The sequence below is a fragment of the Periplaneta americana genome, chromosome 4 (assembly GCF_040183065.1).
Source record: "Periplaneta americana isolate PAMFEO1 chromosome 4, P.americana_PAMFEO1_priV1, whole genome shotgun sequence".
Taxonomy (NCBI): Eukaryota; Metazoa; Arthropoda; class Insecta; order Blattodea; family Blattidae; genus Periplaneta; species Periplaneta americana.
This window is the reverse complement of record NC_091120.1, coordinates 136,067,900-136,089,311: the sequence shown is the minus strand read 5'-3', so window position 1 is coordinate 136,089,311 and position 21,412 is coordinate 136,067,900. Positions and strand designations below refer to the sequence as shown.

Genomic DNA, 21,412 nt, shown 5'->3' with positions numbered 1-21,412 from the left:
TTTTTTTCCAATTTACAAACTCAGTCAAAAGGGTCAGTTGTTTATTCATTTTGGGCCTCTGGAAACAGCTACCGTTAGGGATAGAAGATTCATCAACATTAGGGTCATCTTAGATATCAGTAGAAGAGAGTGTAGGTGTTACCATATTGGTTTCGTAATTTTCAGAAACTTTTGTCTCGTCTTCCTGTGAAGATATCTCTGATAGGTTTCCAGTTTGTTTACGAGACTTCATATATGGCACAATAAACTGCATGTATTTTGCCAGATAATACGGTTTTTTTTTTTATTAAGCATTTGATCCGCTAGGTGGGGTCTACGAGTATTTTAAGTAGTGTGTGAAACTTCCTCTTAAAGATCTCTATTTTTCCATGCAACTCTCTCGTGTGAAAAAAAATATGTACAATACAATTTTACTGTGGTGACATGAAATATAGATGAAACATAATATTATATTTACGAGGAAATGAGATGCTTTTATGAAATAAATTGCGTATATTGATAAAATTGTAATGTGAACGAAACTTAATGTTCGGCATCCCTGACTGTGAAACGAGCGGATCTGGGTTCAAATCCTGGTTGAGACAAGTTATCTGGTTGAGGTTTTTTTCCAGGGTTTTCCCTAAACCCATTAAGAGCAAATGCTGGGTAACGTTCGGTGCTGGACCTCCTGGACTCATTTCGTTGGCACAGGGATACAGAACTGGGAGAGAGAGGGGTGGCAGCATGGAGAAAGCATTTATATTCCCCTTCCACAGTTCACGGACGTTGAATGACATCTCTGTAATCCGTCCACAACTATATGGTGGATTACAACAAACTGGTGCTCATGAACAAAACGACAAAAGTATTTACGATTGTAATAATTATAATACTAAACTTAACCAACAATTTCGGATCAATTTCATTACACATCCAATGGTATGTAAACGAATACAATACGTTTATATGTAAAGAAATACATTTGGAAATGCTTAAATGCACAAGTGCTCATTTAAATTTAATTGGTTAAAGTGAACTGATAATAATACTAAATATTTAAGCAAACATTTTCTTGTTGCAATCTTAGCAGATTAGGGAAACTTTAGTCATGAATAAAATAACTTCAGTACTTCCTTTCGAACATATTACTATAAAAATCAGATTAAATACCTTATACTCGTACGTACTTGTATTGGTATTTAGGCCTGTATAATATGATTGTATTAAACATTAAATCATCCATGACATTTTTTGAAGTATAAAAATACATAACTTCTAGTTAAAATGAAATTTACTCTATTGATCTCATAATAAAAACTAAAACGAACCTAATTTCTCATGTGAATATAAAGGTAAATCATTCCTGTAATTCACTTAGCTTTAACTACAACATGCACCAGATATCTGCATTCTTTTTTTGTTCACCAGTTTTGTTACATTAGGCTATATTGAAAAGATGTGCATAGCCTGAGGAGGGAAATCAGATTTGCATCTGTTAATTTAGAGTGATGATCACTCTTAATTAAGTTTTTTTTTCGAGAATGTTTGCTCACATACTTGTGTAGAACCAAACACAAAACACATATTTGATATTTGATATATATTTACGTCACACCACTTCTTTACATGTAATGGTGTACCTCACATTTCTCTGTATTCAGTGCCACCATTAACACATTATTAGCAATACACGCCTACACAAATGCTCCAGTTTACATTATGCACCTTTTTATTACTTGGTCTAATCTCTCATTCAATATTTATCCTATATTTTCTTTGCTATTTTCTATTTGTTCACTAATCCTAATATCTCTCAATATTATATACTACTTTCAAGCCTTTCCTTTTTTTTCTCTCTAATATTCAATAAAATCTGTTTCACTTTGTTCTATACATTATCAAATTGTATTATTTACCCTATTTTTTCCATTGTCCTTTTCTCCTATCTTTCACTTATACAAAACACATACGTACGTACTTTGTGATTGTTTTCAATACGGATACTGATCTTTAAACTTTGAATTCCACCCATAGACAGTGAATAAAACTCCCCTTTACCTTATTATGTAAATGATGCGGGGGTTGAGGGAGGGGATGAAGACGTATTGCGGCTTGTAACATATGCCACAATTGGTGCCTAATTGTGCATCCCTGCTTGGCATTATGACTTTTATTTCATTCAGATTCTAAATAATGATAGTAGTTGATAAAGCTTTGTTAAATAATAAATAAAACATGTATAGTACAGTACGCACAGAAATGTTTGTGGGAGCCGGAGTTATTGGTAGTACACAATCCATATTTTATTTTATACTTATTCTTCATATTATTTTATTTTATTGCAGGTATCTAGCAACAGGCAGTAGTTTTAGTTCCTTGTCTTTGTATTTTCTGTGAGGAGAAACAACAATTGGAATAATTATTTATTAAAGAAGTTTGTGTAGCAATATGGGAGTACGTACATAGATCGTTTATGACAGTATCCAGGAAGAAAAAATAGCTGGAAATAGCAGATAATTATTTCAAGTTGTGGAATATGCCACTCTGTGTAGGGAGTGTTGATGGAAAACACATTAAAATAAGAAAGCCAGTCTGTTCTGGTTCAGCATATTTTAACTATAAAGGCTTTTGTGACAGTGTATATTGGAGTTTTGAGAAGAAATAGTGATGGTAGCGTTTTCTCACAATCTGCATTGGGTCTAAATTTGAAAGCAGGAACACTAGATTTTCCAGACACAATGCAATGTCATTGCCAGGAGAGACAGAAGGATCACCAGTCCCATTCTTTTTTGTTTCCGACGAAACTTTCCCATTAACAGAACATATGATGGGACCATATCCCCAAAGGAGATTGAATAATCCCAAACAGATTTATAATTGCCGACTCTCCAGGGCAAGGAAAACAATCGAGTGTAGTTTCTGTATGTTGGTGAGCAAATTCCACATTCTAGACATTCCAATTGCATGTGATATAAATACAGTTGCTGCAGTTGTCAAAGTTTTGCATAATTTTATTAGGGAACAGGATGGTATTAATTTCAGATGTTCAATTCAAAACACTATAGAATACAGTTATTTGGAGGAAATAAACACACACAATGAAGAGACATATGGTATTAGGCAAATAACACACGAAGGAAAATACAATACATTCGAGAATTGCTTACAAACTATTTCATGAGGGAAGATGCCTTGATACCATCACAATTCAGCTACAGTAGCGTGCAAATTAATCCGAACAACGTAATTACTTATGCAAAAACACTCAAACGAGATAAAAAAAGGATCTAAGACATACCTCAGTAATCTATATGGCCTCCCTTGTTCCTAATAACAGCTATGAGACGATTTGGCATGGATTCCACTAATTTCCCACAAATATTCTTCATTTCTTCATTGCGAAACCATACACCAATGAGGGCAGAAATCATCTTCTCCTTTGTAGAACAATCCATTTTTTGCATTCTTCTTTTGCAAATTGACCACAAGTTCTGAATGGGGTTGATGTCGGGTGAGTTGCCTGGCCAGGGGAGTACCTGAATATTCTTCTTGTTGAAGAATTCTGTAGTTTTTCGAGACGTATGGCATGGTGCCAAGTCTTGTTGGAACACACCTCTGCCATCCGGAAATGATTTTTGCAGCTGGGGTACTATTCTGGTTTCCAATAAGTGAATATATTTGTCAGAATTCATCATTCCCTTGATAGGTATTAATGCTCCAGGCCCTTCATGTGTAAAACAACCCCAAAACATTACTTTAGGGGGGTATTTGGGTGCTTGTTGGAGATGAGCTGCTGTTACTTTTTCGGATCCTTTCCGTACGTAAGAAACACGGTGGCTGTGGACCTCGAAATGAGACTCATCGGAAAAAAGTACATTCTTCCAGTCATTCACTGTCCAGTGTTGGTGTAATTTTGCCCACATTAAGCATTTTTTGCACATAACAGGGGTTAGCAGTTGCTTCTTAATAGGCTTACGAGCCCTTCGTCCAGCTTCCAAAAGCCTACACCGCACTGTTGTGACGTGAATATTCGCCCCATTGGTAGCCATTAACTCGCGGGTTAAGTCGACAGTAGTTAGTCTAGGATTTAATTTACTCTTCCTGACAATTAGACGATCATCTGCAGGTGAAGTCTTCCTTTTCCGGCCACAGTTTCCTTTTTTCTGGGGTGTGATGGATCCAGTCTCCCTGTATCGTTTTATGATCGAATTAACAGTAGCCAAACCGATGTGACATTCTGCAGCAATTTGCCTCTGTGTCATAGAAGAATGCTCTGCTAATGTTATAATTTTAGACCGTTTTCGTGGAGTTGTATCCATTTGTGAAGACAACAGAATGTACACAGGATTGCAGTATTAAGTCTTCAACACAACTGAAATGCTTATAAGTACAAAACAACAGGCAAAATGTCACATATTATAAAAAAAAAATGACAGACCTTCAACAATGGAATTACACGTACTACAGATGTCAATTAAAGCGGTATGAGCAGCTGTGAGGCCAACAATGACAGAAAATGTAAAAATATGTCATGTTCGGATTAATTTGCACGCTACTGTATGTATTATAAGTAGGTATAATACGAAAATTATAAATTCAGGCATATTCTGAACTGCTATAAATACTAAAATCTCTGGATCATTTACTATTGTAATACTTCTATAATACATATAAACTTATTTTACTCTATATCATCCAAAACAGCTTATACACATGATATAGCACCAATTTAATTAAACAGAATAATGAAAAATTATTGTAAATGTTTATTACCTGTCATATTGAATACAGTTCTCACTTCTTTCCATGCCTCTTCAGTTTCTACTTTATTTGAATAATTACTTAGGATGCTATTCACAGACATTTCGCTAGCCTGCACTACGAGCGTGCTAAACTAGCCCCTGCTATCGACTGGTTACTTGTACAGGATTCATATCATATCATATCGCTAACACTGGTTTATGAATACGAAAAACGTTAGTTCACTGATCATCCACCAGAGGTCCACGCTAAGAATGTCTATGAATATGGCCCTAAATGTGTAATTCTAATTATGTTGTTGTTTTCTAATGCCAAGCGTTTCACAATAAAGTCATTTGACTTCTTGCACTCCTATATTTTTCAGAGATATTATCATGGCCAGCCACTGAAGCACAGATTTTGAGGTGTTTCGAATCCATTTCTTGGTTTGAGTTGCACAATGGGGTAATTCTAATTATAAAGTATGGGATATTTCTCCACTGTCTGCACCAACACAATATTATCAGCAGGGTCATTCATTGTGCTGCACGAACTTGACTCTGAGTGAATGGTGCACAATGCAAAAGCTCGGCATGTTGAGCACCAGCTTGCATGTATGATTCATAGATAATACATATTATATTTATGATATAATATGATATGATATGATATGATATGATATGATATGATATGATATGATATGATATGATATGATATGATATGGTTTATTTTTACACTAATCTCTCCTGTCCTACTGGTCCTTCACATTTCTGTATTCGGGCCAGCAGTCCCATTCTTACACTATTTACAACTTTTACACTACCAGATGTTTAAGACCGATGCATATTCATCATTGCATTGTTCATCTGTCACCCACTTTGTCCTCCATGTTCATTCACTGTACTTGTTACTTACTATATTTCTATGTTTATTATCTAACTTTGCTTATCTTCTAATCCTATCTTCTACTATTTTCTATTCATAACAAAACCTAACAATTTCTTTTACTACTCCGTATTCCTACAGTCCCTCTAATCTTAGTTACACTCCGTTATTTACTTTATAACTGTCTATATTACCTCTTTGTCATTATTGATATCTATCTAGGCTAATCCTTACTTTTAGTTCATCTACTCATAACATCTTTATAGTATGTCCTACTCTTTGCCCATTATTTAAATAAAATCATTGTGACCTACTCCTAACTCTTAATCACTTTTCTTCCATATTTCACCGCACACTTCTTAATTAATCTTTGAATCCACTAACACCATTTTCTTATATTATAAGAGGGTTTATCCTTACTACTTCCTGCTCGATTTTCACTATCTGCTCTATTTACCTTTACTATACTTCCTCTTCTTGTCCCTAACCCTCCTTGTTTTCCCCTATCATCTTTCTTGTGCTCCTTAACCTTTACCAGCTGTTGACTCACGTTGCATTTATTTCCCTCGCTGACACCACAAATGTCTCCGTCATCACTCCCATTTCTTTGACACATTTCATGTTATGTTTATGCATCTTCTGTCTGCGGGATTCCATCTGTTTACTTGTGTCGAGCTTACGAGATGCAGGCATGATGCAAACATTTTGTTGGTGTGCGGCCTGCCTTAGCATGAATACACATTTGAATTAATTCAATTTGTAATATAACTGAATTTATTCGTTTGAAGTATTTGAATTAATTATAAGGGCCTGAACTTTTAACTTTGTTACATATTTGCTAGATTATGAAATTTTCTTTGAATTATTGATAAAGTTTGGAAAAAAAAAATGTCACACTACAGCTTGATCTAAACAAAAAAAAAAAATGCACGATATGTGTTTAAATCCTGTCAATAATAAATCAACTTCCAAAGAGAGTAAAGAATAGAGACACTGCATAATACATAATACATACTATAATATTATCGATTTTATTTCAATACAATCCTATAAGAGGTGCCAAGCGGCATTGATGACGACATTGAACATAGGTTGGACAGGGTCTTGAAAAAATGACTAAGGAATTTTAAAAACAATTTTACATAAATGAACAACAAATTGTATTTTTACAATCTTTTTGACATTCCGGGACAAATATAACTTAATCCATGACACGGGACACACCATTGAAATCCAGAACAATCCTGGGAAATCCAGGATGTCTGGCAAACCTGGTGTCAATTCATCACTGGAATAAATAAATAATTATATATAAATACACCATATCTTTATATCTATTATTGTAGAGCATATAAAATTTACGATAATGCCATCTTATTAGGTATAACATAACATTTAGAAATTATGTTATAAATGCCCAGTGATAGCATATGGTAATGTGATCTTTAGGATATTGTTGCATAAAAGTTATTTATATTTTTGACATTTAAAATTTGCTGACACTTCTTTGATTCATTGTTAATATATTATATTGTGTATTGGTTAGAATGATCTTCTTCTTCCTTTCAAGGATTGGGTTATAATCCCGTTCCGAAACTAAAAGAATATTTATACCTTCCATCTTTTCCTTGGGTGTCCTACATCTCGCCGTCCTTTCTGTTTATACAAATAAGCTTGCCTCAGGAAATGTTCTGGAGGCATTCGATTTAAATGATCTTTCTGTATTTCTTCAACCATATTTTCACATTGCAATTGAAGCCATGACTTTCATAAGTGCACGAGTCCAGTTGAGTAAGTTTTGAGAAAATCAATAAAAACTTCATAGCTTTTGAAAATGATATGCCAGTATGTTGATTTTTATAGTACACAAACTTTGGCTCATTATATTTGTTTTAATTATTCAGAAATTAATTTACTATTGGTGGTTTGTTATCATTTTAATAATGAATTTGTTGGATTTATGCTGTTATGAAACTCATTAGTACCGGTATGTCAATAGATTGGAATGATTACAATATCGAATGGGTAGAGGAATCAACTCTTTTAAGGTGCAAGGAAGAATGTTAATATTTGGTATTATTAATATGTACATATTTAGCTACATTTATTTGTAATGCAATATGAAAAACAGATGTTACTCTCATTCAGATATCTTAATCTGAATCCCACATCTCACTCCCTGATTCGTAAGCATTAGGAATCTGCTCTTTGCCATATTTACCATACAGTGTTTGAAAATAAGATTGTTTTTCAGGAAGAACGGAAGCGAGATATTTAGAAATGTCCCTGGCTTTTGCAGATTTCAGAGGATTTTCTTTATCGTAAGCTTTCTTCAGTATGGTTTCAGCAAACTTTGTGTATCCTTTCATTAAGAATGTCTCTGTCATTAAACCACTAGAGTTTTTGCTCACAGTAATGAAGTTCGATCTGTATTCAATAATCTTGTAAGTAGTCACCTTCCGCTTCTCTTGCTTTTTAGCCACTGTAATAGGTTCCTTCATCTTGCTGAACGCAATCTTATAATCCGTGATCATGTGTTGTTGAACATCACATACTTCAATATTTTCGGATGGGTTCTTTATTATGCTTATCCAGTCTTCAGCAGTGTATATGACATCTTGTTTTCGTTTTAGTAGCTCTATTTGAACAAAAATCCTTGCCACATGCAATATAAGAATGATCTTTAGACGGGTAAACATGACGAATGTAGTCAAATGTACCCTGTTGAGTCAAATGAATAAGGTATTTGATTAATGTGTTATTTCTGATCTATGCTGTGCAAGCATCAGTGAATATATATACAGATTTCTCACATTAATGTCCATGTTGTCAAGGTAATGACGTAGAAAATATGTCACTTCATTTGGGCCCTTTTTTTCCGGTCAACTCTGTGTAGGGATAGGTGCTACACTCACCAGTTGAGAATGTATGTATCCAAAAATATACAGCCAGAGCTGCCTCCCATAAACATTTCTGTTATCGGAATATGGGGATACGGAATGTTCTGCATATAATTAAAAGCTATTGCTTCTGAGAAGCCATGTTCACTTCCTCCTTCCATCACTAAAACCTCTAACCTATTTCTACATCTATGCGTAACAGATACAGATATCAAACCAGCTAGGTATGTATCTTGGATATCTTTTGTGGACATAGCGTTGAATTTACTGAGAACCTCTCTCTTAAATGCGTCGGAAGAGGATATGCATTACCGTCTACACCTGTAAAGAACCATTAAAGTATGTTGTACGCTTTTGAAACATTATAGATTTATTTATTTTTTTATAACTGTAACCTATTTCAGTTATAGATCACCTATAATTTAATTAACGAAAATAACAGTAATACAAGTAATTGACTCACTTGCAGCCTGGACCTGTCACACTTTTCGGAATTTCATTCCCTACAGAATTTAACACACGTTCGCCTCACGTGATATTTTGTTTGTGAACGTTTCTCTTCCATTCATTTGGTCGTGATTTCTTCCTGGGCACAGGCACATCGTCTCAGACATTTCATTCATTTCTGAATTATAATTTTATTGAAGATGACCCAGAATTATTAGCTTTTAAACTCTCAATCAACCTTACAAGCATGCAAAACACTGATCAGCTGCTGACTGCTAACATTGGCACCTGGCATGGCGCGGGAAAAACATTTGTGCTGTTATGATGCGCAGCAACGCAGGGCGCACGATGCTTGTCTGACTTCCATAACAACACAAGTTCCTGGACTTGTGTTATTTTGAATATCATACGATAGAGCTCAGTGAGACGAATGCAACGATATATATAACTCGTATAAGTGCCAAAAAGTGGACTTGTGCACTTATGAAAGTCATGGCTTCAATTGTTTTCTTATCTCACTACTTTTTAATTTATATCTCCGAAATACTCCTAACATTGACCTCATAAATCTCATTTCCGAGGTTTCAATTCATCTTTTATCCTCTTCCCTCATTACCCATGTTTCACTTCCATATTGAAGGGCAGTTGTTGAGATTACATTGTGCAATCTTATCTTCACCTCTTTCCTCATGTTTTTTCCCTAAGTATCTTCTAATATATCCATTTAGTTTATTATAGTTCTGGATGTTTTCTTCTAAATCTTTATTCATCTGATATACTGATATAGAACAACCAAGATATTTGAAACTATTCACTTGTTCAATTACATTTCCATCAATTACTACTTTAACTCTCTTAATTTCATTTTCCTTCATTGCCATGGCCTTAGTTTTATTTTTGGAGATGTTCATATTGTATTTTTTTTTTTTTTAAATTATTCAACTTTGTAATATTCTCTTGCAATGTTTCTTCTGAGTCTACTAATAGGACCTGATCATTCGCAGATAATCTATACTAATCATTTGCAAATAATCTATACTAATAATAAATCTGTAACTGAAATTTTTCTGATAATTTTCGCTTTTTCAAAAATAATTGGTGTTAACATGTATCATTAACCATCCTGAAACCGAAAATGCTTTTCTGAAATTTTTGTTTGTCTGTCTGTCTGTCTGTCTGTCTGTCACCTTTTCATGTGATAATGGCTGAACAGATTTATATGAAAATTGGAATATAAATTAAGTTTGTTGTAACTTAGATTTTAGGCTATATGGCATTCAAAATACTTTATTTAAAAGGGGGTCGTAAGGGGGCTTGAATTAGATAAATCGAAATATCTCCGTTATTATTGATTCTCGTGAAAAATGTTACATAACAAAAGTTTCTTTAAAAATGATTTCCGATAAGTTTTATTCTATGCAAAATTTTAATCGTACTGATATTTAATGAGATAAATGAATTTTAAAATAGCAATGCCACCTAATGGGCTGTAATGAAATAAAAACAAATGACTTCGTCCATAACGGACCTTGGACAACAACAAACGAAGCTATTATCATAGCCTACAGAGAATGTTTCTGTGTTTGTATAAAGTAATCTCAGAAGCTAATTAATCGATTTGTATAATTATTATTTCACCATTGGAAAGTGGACATAATGCTATAATGTTATTGCAGTAACTTCTGAGTGAATCGAGGACAGGTAAGATTAAAATAGCATCTTATGCACAGAAAATTTGATAGGCTATTCTGTATATTCATTTCCTGTATTTCTTAAAATAATGTTTATGTACACATTCATTTTCATCTCAGAGAATTAACGAACGAAATAGCATTCCTGCACTCATAATTTACCCATATTCGTTTCCTGTGTTTCTTAAAATAATATTTATATAGCATACCTCATTTTTTATTTGCATTAACAATGATATAAAACCGAGCAAGTTGGCTTAGATGGTAGCATTTGAGACATGCTTTCGGGAGGTCACGGGTTGAAACCCTGTGGCCGACCAATCTGACTGGGGTTTTTCATGATTTCCCTTAGTCATAAAGGCAAATGCCGGATTGGAAAGAGACATGCCATGATTCATCACCGCCTCAATTACCAATACCAAAAACATTAATCGAAGTCTATAATCATTTACATGTAACACAAGTCATCTACAACACACAATAGAAACAGGAACTCAACAAGAGTAAAAACGGCCTACTAATATACCCACACATTCTAAACACGCGACATGACCTCAGATGTTAAAGCATGAATAAAATAAACTTAAAAAAAAAAAAAACAATAACAAAAAAAGCAAAAAACGAAAAAAAAAAAAATGCACAGTAAGGTTAACAGAACTTATCTTGATACACAATCCACTCTATTAATTTGAAATGATTTATTAAAGGATGCATTCAAGACTAATTTAGAAAAATGTTAAACGAATTATCCTTGCACCAAAAACGGATGTTCTCTGAACCAAACGATCATATTTTAATTATTTGCATGTAATAACAATTAAGAAACATGTTAAAGGAATTATCATTGCATCAAATGAGTGGTCTCTGGACCAAAATGATCGCATTTTAATTATTTAGATACAATTTAAATTAAATAACATATTAAACGATTTATCAAACACGAATGTTCCCTGGACCAAATGCCCTATTTTAATTATGTAATTACTTTATATTTATTTGTAACAAGTGCAGCGGAGCGCATGGGTACGCTAGTATTGTATTAATATATTTATTTTGTCCTAGTGTGCACTGCCTCCTTTCTGGGACCTAAAAAGCATCTGTGCGACAAAACTTTTTCTAAGACTGTATCTGTATGTGTGCACATGCATGCGTTCTCAGAATGGGGATGGGAACAGATCTACGGTGAGTTAAGTATCTATGTTATTTTTCATCCCTGAAGAAAAGCCATGCATATGTTTTCTTTATCACAAGCAATGCTGGTATGAACAATAATTATTAAATGATTGGTTGATTGGCAAACTTATAATTATTAATTTAAGTTCTATTCTGTTGGTAATGTAATGTGTACACTATCCTATTTGAGCTAGAGACTGTCAAAATGATTGGATTCTTTATTAAAGAGCAGTTTTAAACCAACTGATAGTATCAAACTCAAGGAAAAAAATCATGAAAGCAAAATATAAATTAAGAGAAACTTGATAGTTGTACTGTTTTGTGAGGGAATGAGAGAATTTTCATTCCTGTTTTTCACCTTGCATTGAAAGTAAACTATAGTTGTGATCTCTCCATAATTATTTAATGTGTTCATTACGTAGATATCATTTTAGTGAATCTAGAAGTAAATTTGTTTTGTGTCAAATTTTACTTCTTGCTTCTTTCATTCATTGTTGGGTCCATTTCCACATTAGAATATTATTCATTTCTCTCTGCCATTTTCTTCTTATGTTGTTGAAGTTATTATCATTAAACCTTACTTTTACTGAAAATAAATACTTGTAAAATAATTTCATGAAGCATCAAATTTAGCAGAAGTGAACCCCTGAACTGTAGCATAAATTCTAGACTTTAACTCTGGCTGTGTCTTGAATATTATTATTCATTGATTGTGGAAATGAAAAGTCAGTATTATAATAAATTACAGTCAGCTCCCGATATAATTTGCGGTAATTAGTGCACGAACTTCAGCGAAATATCGAAAATCGCGAATTATTCGCAAAATTTTTTTATTATTATTTGAAGTCCAGTGAATGTTACTCTGACAGGTTCAGTTACTCAAATTCACGTCAGAATGAAGTTCAGAATGCGAAACAATGCAAAACATTTTTAAACATTATAATATTACCTAGTAGATACCTTATTGCAGTGAGATAGAATCTGAAAAGAACAAACAAAAATTTTACAAAATATCATAAGCTAGAGGGCGGATGTTGATGACCTAAAAAACTACTTAAAATGGTCATTAAAATGCCCTAAAAGTAATGGAAAAATGACATAGAATTAAAAGAAAATGACATTTAAATATTATTCATCATACTCGCATCACAGCTTCTTAAAAATTAGTCACCTTGTTTCAATGACTGCCCTGCAAATCTCGGAGAGAGGAGGCAACTTCTTGGAATTTGGCTAAGATAAAGGAAAAGATCATGCAACAAAATGAAGGTTTTAAGGGAAAACTATAGATTTTAATGAGGGTTTACAATGTGTTTGAAACAGGGATGGTCCATGTCAGTGCCTTCATTCTCCGTCTCCTCCTTCCGCGCTTCACTTTTGTTACCAGATCTTCCAGATGAGGAAGTGTGAATGACAAAACAAATTGTGGGCGCAGCGTGCATTCTTGCAATCTTTGTGTTAAAAATATTGTCTACTACAGTACTACAGTAGACATCCCTTCCGAACCATGTTGAGGACACACTGTCCTGTCTAGAACATGGTGAAAGTTTCCCCCCTTCCAAACATAAATTCTAAAGACACCCTCATACCGACAAAAGAACAGTAGCAGTCAAAGTCGTCACTTAAACTAAGCTGCTGTCAAGCATTTTATATTACTTCCGTTGTGCGAAGTGAAGCCTTCAGTGGAATGAGGGATGGACTTTATAGTCTGTTCCAAACTATAAAACTGAAACTTCACTGTTATTCACTTATTCAGTAAGTAATTACTACTGACCTCTGTATTTGATTAGAAAATGATTTAACAGACTTATCGGTAAAGAAGAAAGTAAAATGCATTCCAAATGTTCTAAAAGTTATTGAAAGTATTAAAAATTACCAAAAAATGCCGAAAAAAATATAGAAATGACCTATTAGATCAAAAACGTAAAAAAATGCAATATAAGAAATTACTTTTTTACGTTGATATTAACATAGAAAGGATTTCTATATTAATAGGCATCGTCCTAATGTAAAAAATAAGACAATGACTTTTCATCAACATCCGCCCAAGACACTTTAATTTAACAAAAATAACATCATTTTTTTTATTATTTCTTAGAGGATTGCTAATTTTTTTCTGATTTTAGAATTCAAATTTCTTAAGAAGGAGGTAACGTATACAAATTGAGTAAACACGGAAATGACGTTACTTAGTCAGAAAAAAAAGGTTAACAAATTATCAAGAGTCGACTGTATATATGAAGCGTGCATTTCCATAATGTTGTAAGTGCCAACACCGGGAGAATCTATTTTTTTCACATATATCTGTTGTAGGTGCCCTGTTTGATAATATTACGAAAGGTTATGAAGAAAGTGCTGCTCCAAGTAATAAAGTATTGCACTTTCAGGTTGCGCAAGTTACAGCATTGTATGTACTGTATAAAACTATTTTTGTTCCTACTGTAAACTTTACAAATTGGCATTTACAACGTTCTGGAAATGCACGCTTCATATACTTTTCTTCATGTTTACAGGGCTAATCTAAAAAGTTCTGACACTAACATATTTTAATACTATGTATCTATATCATGATCTCTAAAAATTATCATGTTTTGTGTGTTGGTTTTTTTAAGTTGTAGTAAGCTTAATAATATTGTTTTAAAATATTTTTATCAGTATAATTTCTCATTGAATTCAGTGTGATAAATTTAGACACAAATTTTTATATGGTTTTATAAATACTGTTACATTTTTCTGTACATAATAAAGATGTTAAATATTATATTCTTAGTTTAAATGAAATAGCATATTATGATACAAGGTTGGGAAGTGCTTTTTATAAAATCGAGGAAAAGTTTGAAAAATGAGCAGAGCGAGTTTTTCAGTTTCCGAGATTTTGTAATGTACTTCATAGACGTGTAGTGTACAACATTTTTTGCACGTTCATATTTTTAAAATTGCAAATACAATATATTTTGCATTGAAAATTTAGAGCAATATTATTCCAAAGCCTTTGCAAAACTGCATTGTAATAGTAACTAAGTAACAATAAGTGCACTGTAATGTGTCTGTTTCAGTTTAGTTGGTTCCCCAGCAACAAGTTTCTATGTGGGAATTATAACTTTCAAGACCTAACAACAAGAGATGTAAATACAACAAAAACACGATCGTGCAAAAATGTAATAAACCTTAATCAGTACTGCAAAATAATACACTTCGAATAGGTCCATTCCTACCAAATTCTCATTGTTCTCCTTTGAGTTTTACCAGCAAATTCTATTTGCATTCTTTTCCAGAGAATGTAGATGGAGAAGTATTACATATGTGTGTGGCATTAGTTACCTTACTAGAAGTCCATCAAAAAGCTTATTAAATTCTCTAATGGTGATTGAAATGAACACTCGTTGTGGTGGTGAAGGTGGCGATGGCAGCTGTGATGTTCCATTTAATTAACATAATGTAAATTCTAAAATTATAATGTAAATGGAGCTTATTTAAGTTGGCAATTTTAATACATTTGGAGTCTGGGGAAAGAGATTTAGAATTTTTTTTGTATTGAAGAAAATATTGTGACTTTTCATGGCTTCCATAGAAACACGAGAACTAGCACTATTTTTTAAAGGTTCACAGATTACATTACTTTTGAGGAGCTATTATTATTATTATTATTATTATTATTATTATTATTATTATTATTATTATTATTATTATTATTAATTTTTGACCTATTTGGAAGTGCTTTTCACTTTTTTATCCACAAATTGTAACAGAAAGTAATGAAATGCCATTACGAACTTAATAATACTTCACTTGGTCATTGTATAAGTGATGTGGAAATGAAATGATAGAATTATTTTCCCTTCACTAAAGTTCTTCAAATATGCCTTTATATTTGAATTCTTCTAAGTCTAAATGAAAGCACGATTTCACTTGTTTCTGTTTGAAAGCTAGTTTGAATTGATCTTAGGATAGGAAAACTTGCAGTTCTTGATGAACTTTCAGTATTGACTGAGAAACACTACGGTACATTCCAACAGGGAACAAGCTTATTAAGAATTTTTAAACTATCAGAACTTCTCTAAAATGACTTTCATGCATTGTATTGTGCCCAATCAAATAAAGATAAATGCAGCTTGTTTAATAGCATATAAACGTTATGAAATTGTTTTTTTTTTTCCTTAGTTAAATTATCATTATAAATCCCGTCGTGTTTTTGTATCTCCTAGAACAAAGCAAGAGTAATTTAAATTTTAAAATATGTACTAGATTTGTCCAATTATGAAAAAAGTAATAATATCATTAATTATGTATTTAAGGCAAGTTTCAAGTGTCCTTTCCCTCCGGCCATTGACTATGAATGAGAAGCAGCAATATGTTTCGAAGGTTGAATCTCTTCTTTTCAGGCGAAAAAGAGGAAGAAAAAATGCTACAAATAGTGAAGTCCACTTGAATAGATTGTACATTTGTATAGGGAATGAATAAGTACATGTACAAATTGAGTTAGTGACTAATGAAACACTTCTGTGAGTATTAGTGAAACGGTCATGAATTATGTATTTTCTCTGTTAACAAATTACTGATTGTTAGGAACTGTATTTTTTGGTGAAATGAAAAGAATAAAGTTTTGGTGCATATTTCTTAGTTTTTGCGTTTGAAATATGTTTTCGCAGTGTGGTTTATTATATTGTCTGGAAATAATCTGTTAAAATATGTAGGCCTCCTACGTTTAAGAAAATTCCCTGCTTCCCCTGACTGTACACCCACCGCACACCACCGATTATGATGATGGACATTCTAGAAATGGAATTTTAATAGAAAAAATAAAACTACTGAAATCGAAATAAATGCAAAAATGTTTGAATCTTCAAAGCAGATGTAATAATGTATTGCTGTTATGCTATATTTACACTGATGGATTTGTCACTGAGACTTGCCTTGGCATATATAGGCCTACTATTGTACGGTACCGATGTTAAAATAAATCACAGGTATTTACTTGGCATTTATCTTCAGTATTTGGACACAAATATTCACTTGAAAAATTGTCGCAGGGCAGATGCTGTGTTATACTCGGAAAGCAATATACAAAACACGTCTCAAAGTCCTGAGTACTCACATGTGTTCCTTTTGTCTTGCTGGTATAGTGATTCCTTTGTTTACTTAATTTCCAAGTGCATGAGAAATGGAATGGTCGAAAGCTAGTACAATAAAACTGATTGAAGAATTTCGTAGTAGGAGATATTTGTGAAATCCTACTTGCAATAGACAACTGAAATGTAACAATTTTATACAACTCGGGGGTGTTACTCAGTGCCAATGAATACCAGCTGGAAAATAAAATCAACAATTTGAAATCTCAGTTTTTGCGGGAAATTTAATAAAGCTAAACACTCAAAGAGTAATTCATTTAAGGAAGAAATTTGTAAGTCAGAATGATATGATTTTCAACTGCTTACCTTCTTTAAGGATATATGGTGCTGTCATATTTAGTAGTGTCTCAAATTTTGCTGCAGACATGTTTAAATCCATGACTTCTCCTAAGTTTTACATAATTCATAACAATTATAAGCACCTTCATTATATTTTTGTTATTTATATTTTTTATGTAAGTTGTACATCTTCCAACCATTCCTTTTCTCTCTTTTTTTTCGCCATTAATATTACACTTGTAATTGGACATAAACATTTCGCAACAACGTAGGAAATTACTGAAGGATATACCTCCTGAACCCAGAAGGCGCCTTAACACTGAACATGACATCCTGGGTAAACATCGCATTCGTCTTGGCATCCTGCCATCACCAGCCTGCATTTGTGCCATCAATAGGAAGACATGGACAGACAACATCTTGCAAAATGCCCTGCTCTGAAATCCTCCAAGGAAGTCGACCGCTACTGGGAAGCCAGAGCCTGAATGTTTTTGATTACTTAATTCGTAGTTTTGTTCATCAGTTTCTTGTTTTTCTTCAGTCAATGATTGTAAATGTCATATATTAACCATTAGACAAATAAATATTACATTTGTTTCATGAACACATAAAAACAAGAGTTCAGCATCTAAAGTCATAGCATTAGTGTTTGTCCTTTTTGTTGCGCCTTGAATGTGATCATCTGCTTGGATATTTGTACCAGGTTGCCAGTTACATGATCCAATAATAAGTGTCTAGGCACAAGTCTCTTGCGCACATGTATATGAGATATATGCAAGAGACATGTTCGTCAGTGTGAACATAGCTGTAAAGCAACAATGGGGACCAAAATACAGGAAAGATAGGTAGGAAGAGTAACTTACGAATTTATTTTCAATGTATACCAACACACACTAGAGTCTGGAAGTAAATTAGCAGATAATCTTGTCAAAGAAAGATGAAAATTACACCAAAAAAATTCAGGCGAATTAATATGTTTGCTAACTTGTTTAGTGGTAAAAATCACTCTTGGTCATAACTATGGATCGAAAATATATGCATTATAAAGTACAGAGTCTTTCATAAGTAATGAGTCTATCGAAAAATCAACTATTTTGGATAATTTTGAAATGATGTTCATCCCCATGAGAAAGAACCCTTCCTATGCCGTACAGTCGATTTGGAAACAAACACCCCCTTCCCCCCGCCGCCAGAGGAAGCTAGGTATCCATGTGTAATGTACATTTGATGCCAACTTAAAATGACCTGGAGCATGGCCTTCTATATTCCCAGGATAATGGCACAAGGCCATGCCTATACACATTGTTGTGATAAACTGGAATGATAAAATGCCACGAGGCCGAATCTGTTGGCCTCTGCGATCACCTGACTTGACTCCCCTGAACTTCTTTTTCTGGAGATTCATCAAGGATCGTGTCTATCCAACTAGCCACGCACCATTCCTGAATTAGTGGAATGAATTGAACACATGATACAAATGGTTACGCCTGACATGCTCACTAGAGTCCATGAAGAGTTGATACTTCGCTTACATTTTGTGCATTCAGCAGAATGGAACATATTTTGAAAATTGTACACCATAATTTTTCAACAATTGAAACTGTTTTTTACATTTATGTGTTTTAATAAAGGTTAAAACACTAACCATACTTTCGTTTAATAGCTCTGGTGGTGAGGGGAGGGAGTGTTTGTTTCCAAATCGACTGTACAGCACCGGGAAGGGTTCTTTCTCGTAAGGATGAACATCATTTCAAAAAATTATCCACAATAGTTGATTTTTCGATAGACTCGTTACTTATGAAAGACCCTGTAGTATTGCTACTTTGTATATATTTAACCTAGTCCCCATACACGTCTTATTCAAAGTCTTCTGTGATTGGACATAATATGAATTACTTCTGAACATAATATACATTACTTCTCACACCACAGCTATGTATCCAAAAATATCTGATATCAGATGCGTATGGGGTCATGGTTACAGTACATATATATGCAGTGTTGAATTCAGGCCTTTCCCGTGGAGTGGGGGGATTTATACTATGAAAGAAGTGGAACTGACAGCAAAAGAAACAATAATTCAGATCTTACGTAACAATAATAGAAGCAGTCTTTGTGAAATGTAACATAGAAAAATGGGGCCAATTAAAGAAATAGAGCTTTCATTCGTTTATTTTTTTTTTTAAATACTGAATGTTGAAATGTTAATATTGTTATGTAAAACATGATGAATATCCTTATGTGTAAAATTTTCCCATAAAGCCAGTGTTAAGATTCTTTTTACATAGACCCCCTAAATTTAGTAGACCTACTAGTAGTAATTACCAATTAAATTAGATGAATGCGTCTTACACTAGCTTTTGTAGAGTGTTTAAGTCCCAGTTCACACGAGCGGCCGCACCATTTTCTATAGCACACTAATTTAAATGTAGCAGTTCACACAGAACGGACAGTCTATGGCAGCGGAACGTCTCCGCATGCCAGTCGCATCGCCCATAGCGGAACAGACGCCGCACAGTGGCCGCAAGTTCACTATGGGCTATTGAATTATATTGTATCAATCACACGAGCGGACGCGGCAGTTTGGCGGCGAGTGTCCAGACGACATACTTGGCTTTTACGAGAGCAGGACTCGATACCTTAGGTATGCTTTGGCCCTTTGTGTGTCTATAGGCCTATATGCGACGATTGCCCAAATCTGACAGGTGACCTGAGTGACATTTGTGAATCTGATGCTGACAGGTGGGCCATCCTGCATCAGCCCCTAATAGAGCTCGGTCCTATTTCACGGACAAGTAGCCTGATAAGTCTCAGGGGCCGGGGTCCCAAGCCCCTTCCTGTCATCGTCGGCTGACAGATAGGCATCCTATATGAGCCCCAAACCCTTCCTATATCAGCATCGGAAATCCGTAAGCCCTTTTACTATTGCAAATGATAGATGAGGGGAAAGTGGAGAGTGTTGGTGGAATGATAGAGGGAAACGGGAGTACCCCGAGAAAAACCCTCTGTAACGTCTGCTTGAGTCACAGTCGACATATCACACGTGTATTGTAGTACTGGCTGTTGCAATTTTTTTTAATTTGTAGTGGTGCATTGCACATTGTGATTGTATTCGATGAGTGATATAGATATAGAGAAAGTTGACGTCGAGGTGATCGAGAATGAGAAAAGGCTATATATTTAGGACATTCAAAATGAAGAGTACAAGGACAGAAACAAAAAATATTCAGCATGGTGTGAAATTTGTTGTGTACTGTTTCTCACTTTCTTGGAACATTCTGACGCAGAAAGGAAATGTGTTAATAAATAGTCCTTGTCAAATATTTCTCTCATAAGCCTATACAATAATACATAAATTATTTTAATTTATGACATTTACCTTTTACTTCATTAATTTCTCTATGTACTTTTTAATAAAAAGTGATATCACTGACAACATTTCAGTTTCTGAAAATAAAACAAACTAACCTTAACATATTTCATTCCAGTAAACTCTATTTATTATTGATAATTCCTTCTAATCCCCTTCTACTGAAGTACCGGTAATATACATACAGTAATATATTTTCTCCAAAGTGAATACGACAATTATTACTTATTCAGTTCAACAATTAAATGCATACAACTATTGGCATTAATTTGCCATAAATGTTATAGAAAGTATTCTATTGGAGGTATAGCCAGTCTTACTTTAATATATTCTTTCTGAAGCCATTTTTCAGAGTATGATACAATAAAATTAATCGAAGCTGGGAAATGTCATTTTGAAGTTAATTAAAATAAACTGATTCCTCCTTGCGCAAATAGTTAAACAACACATGAAAAGTTCCTTGTAATAAAGAACTGTAGACTATTGGATTTACTCAATGTCTTCAGTCTTTACTTTTCTTATCATTCTTAGCATTTCGAAGTATACTAGTACTCCACGGGGATTAGCATCTATGACGACTGTCCACCTCATCCTTCCGTCCGTCTTTTATCCGCTCGTGTGGCCTCAGAATGGTGCGGCCGCTGCGCGACTGCCGTTCTGCAGACATTCCGTTCGTGTGAATTGGGCCTAAGGTAGGCTGACCAGATTGTTTATGGTCCATCAGGGGACATCGGCAATTTCAAGAAAAACCACAAATGCTTATCTCGTCACTCTCCGTTGAAATGTTGCATAAAATAACAGTAGATACAATGATAGTACTTC

At 33.9% G+C, this 21,412-nt stretch overlaps 1 protein-coding gene across 2 annotated transcripts in view; it reads left to right on the top strand.

Moving 5' to 3' along the window:
* The window catches only part of mof (males absent on the first), a 324,099-nt gene extending 306,270 nt beyond the window's left edge, over window positions 1–17,829 (top strand). The window contains exon 8 of one of the 2 annotated variants that reach the window (XR_011331772.1): window positions 14,869–17,829. The gene's annotated coding sequence lies outside the window, so the exon portion shown is untranslated. Of the gene's footprint in view, window positions 1–11,704; window positions 14,167–14,868 lie in introns of those variants that run through there. The other variant, XR_011331771.1, reaches the window with a different exon arrangement.
* The last annotated feature ends 3,583 nt before the right edge of the window (window positions 17,830–21,412 follow it).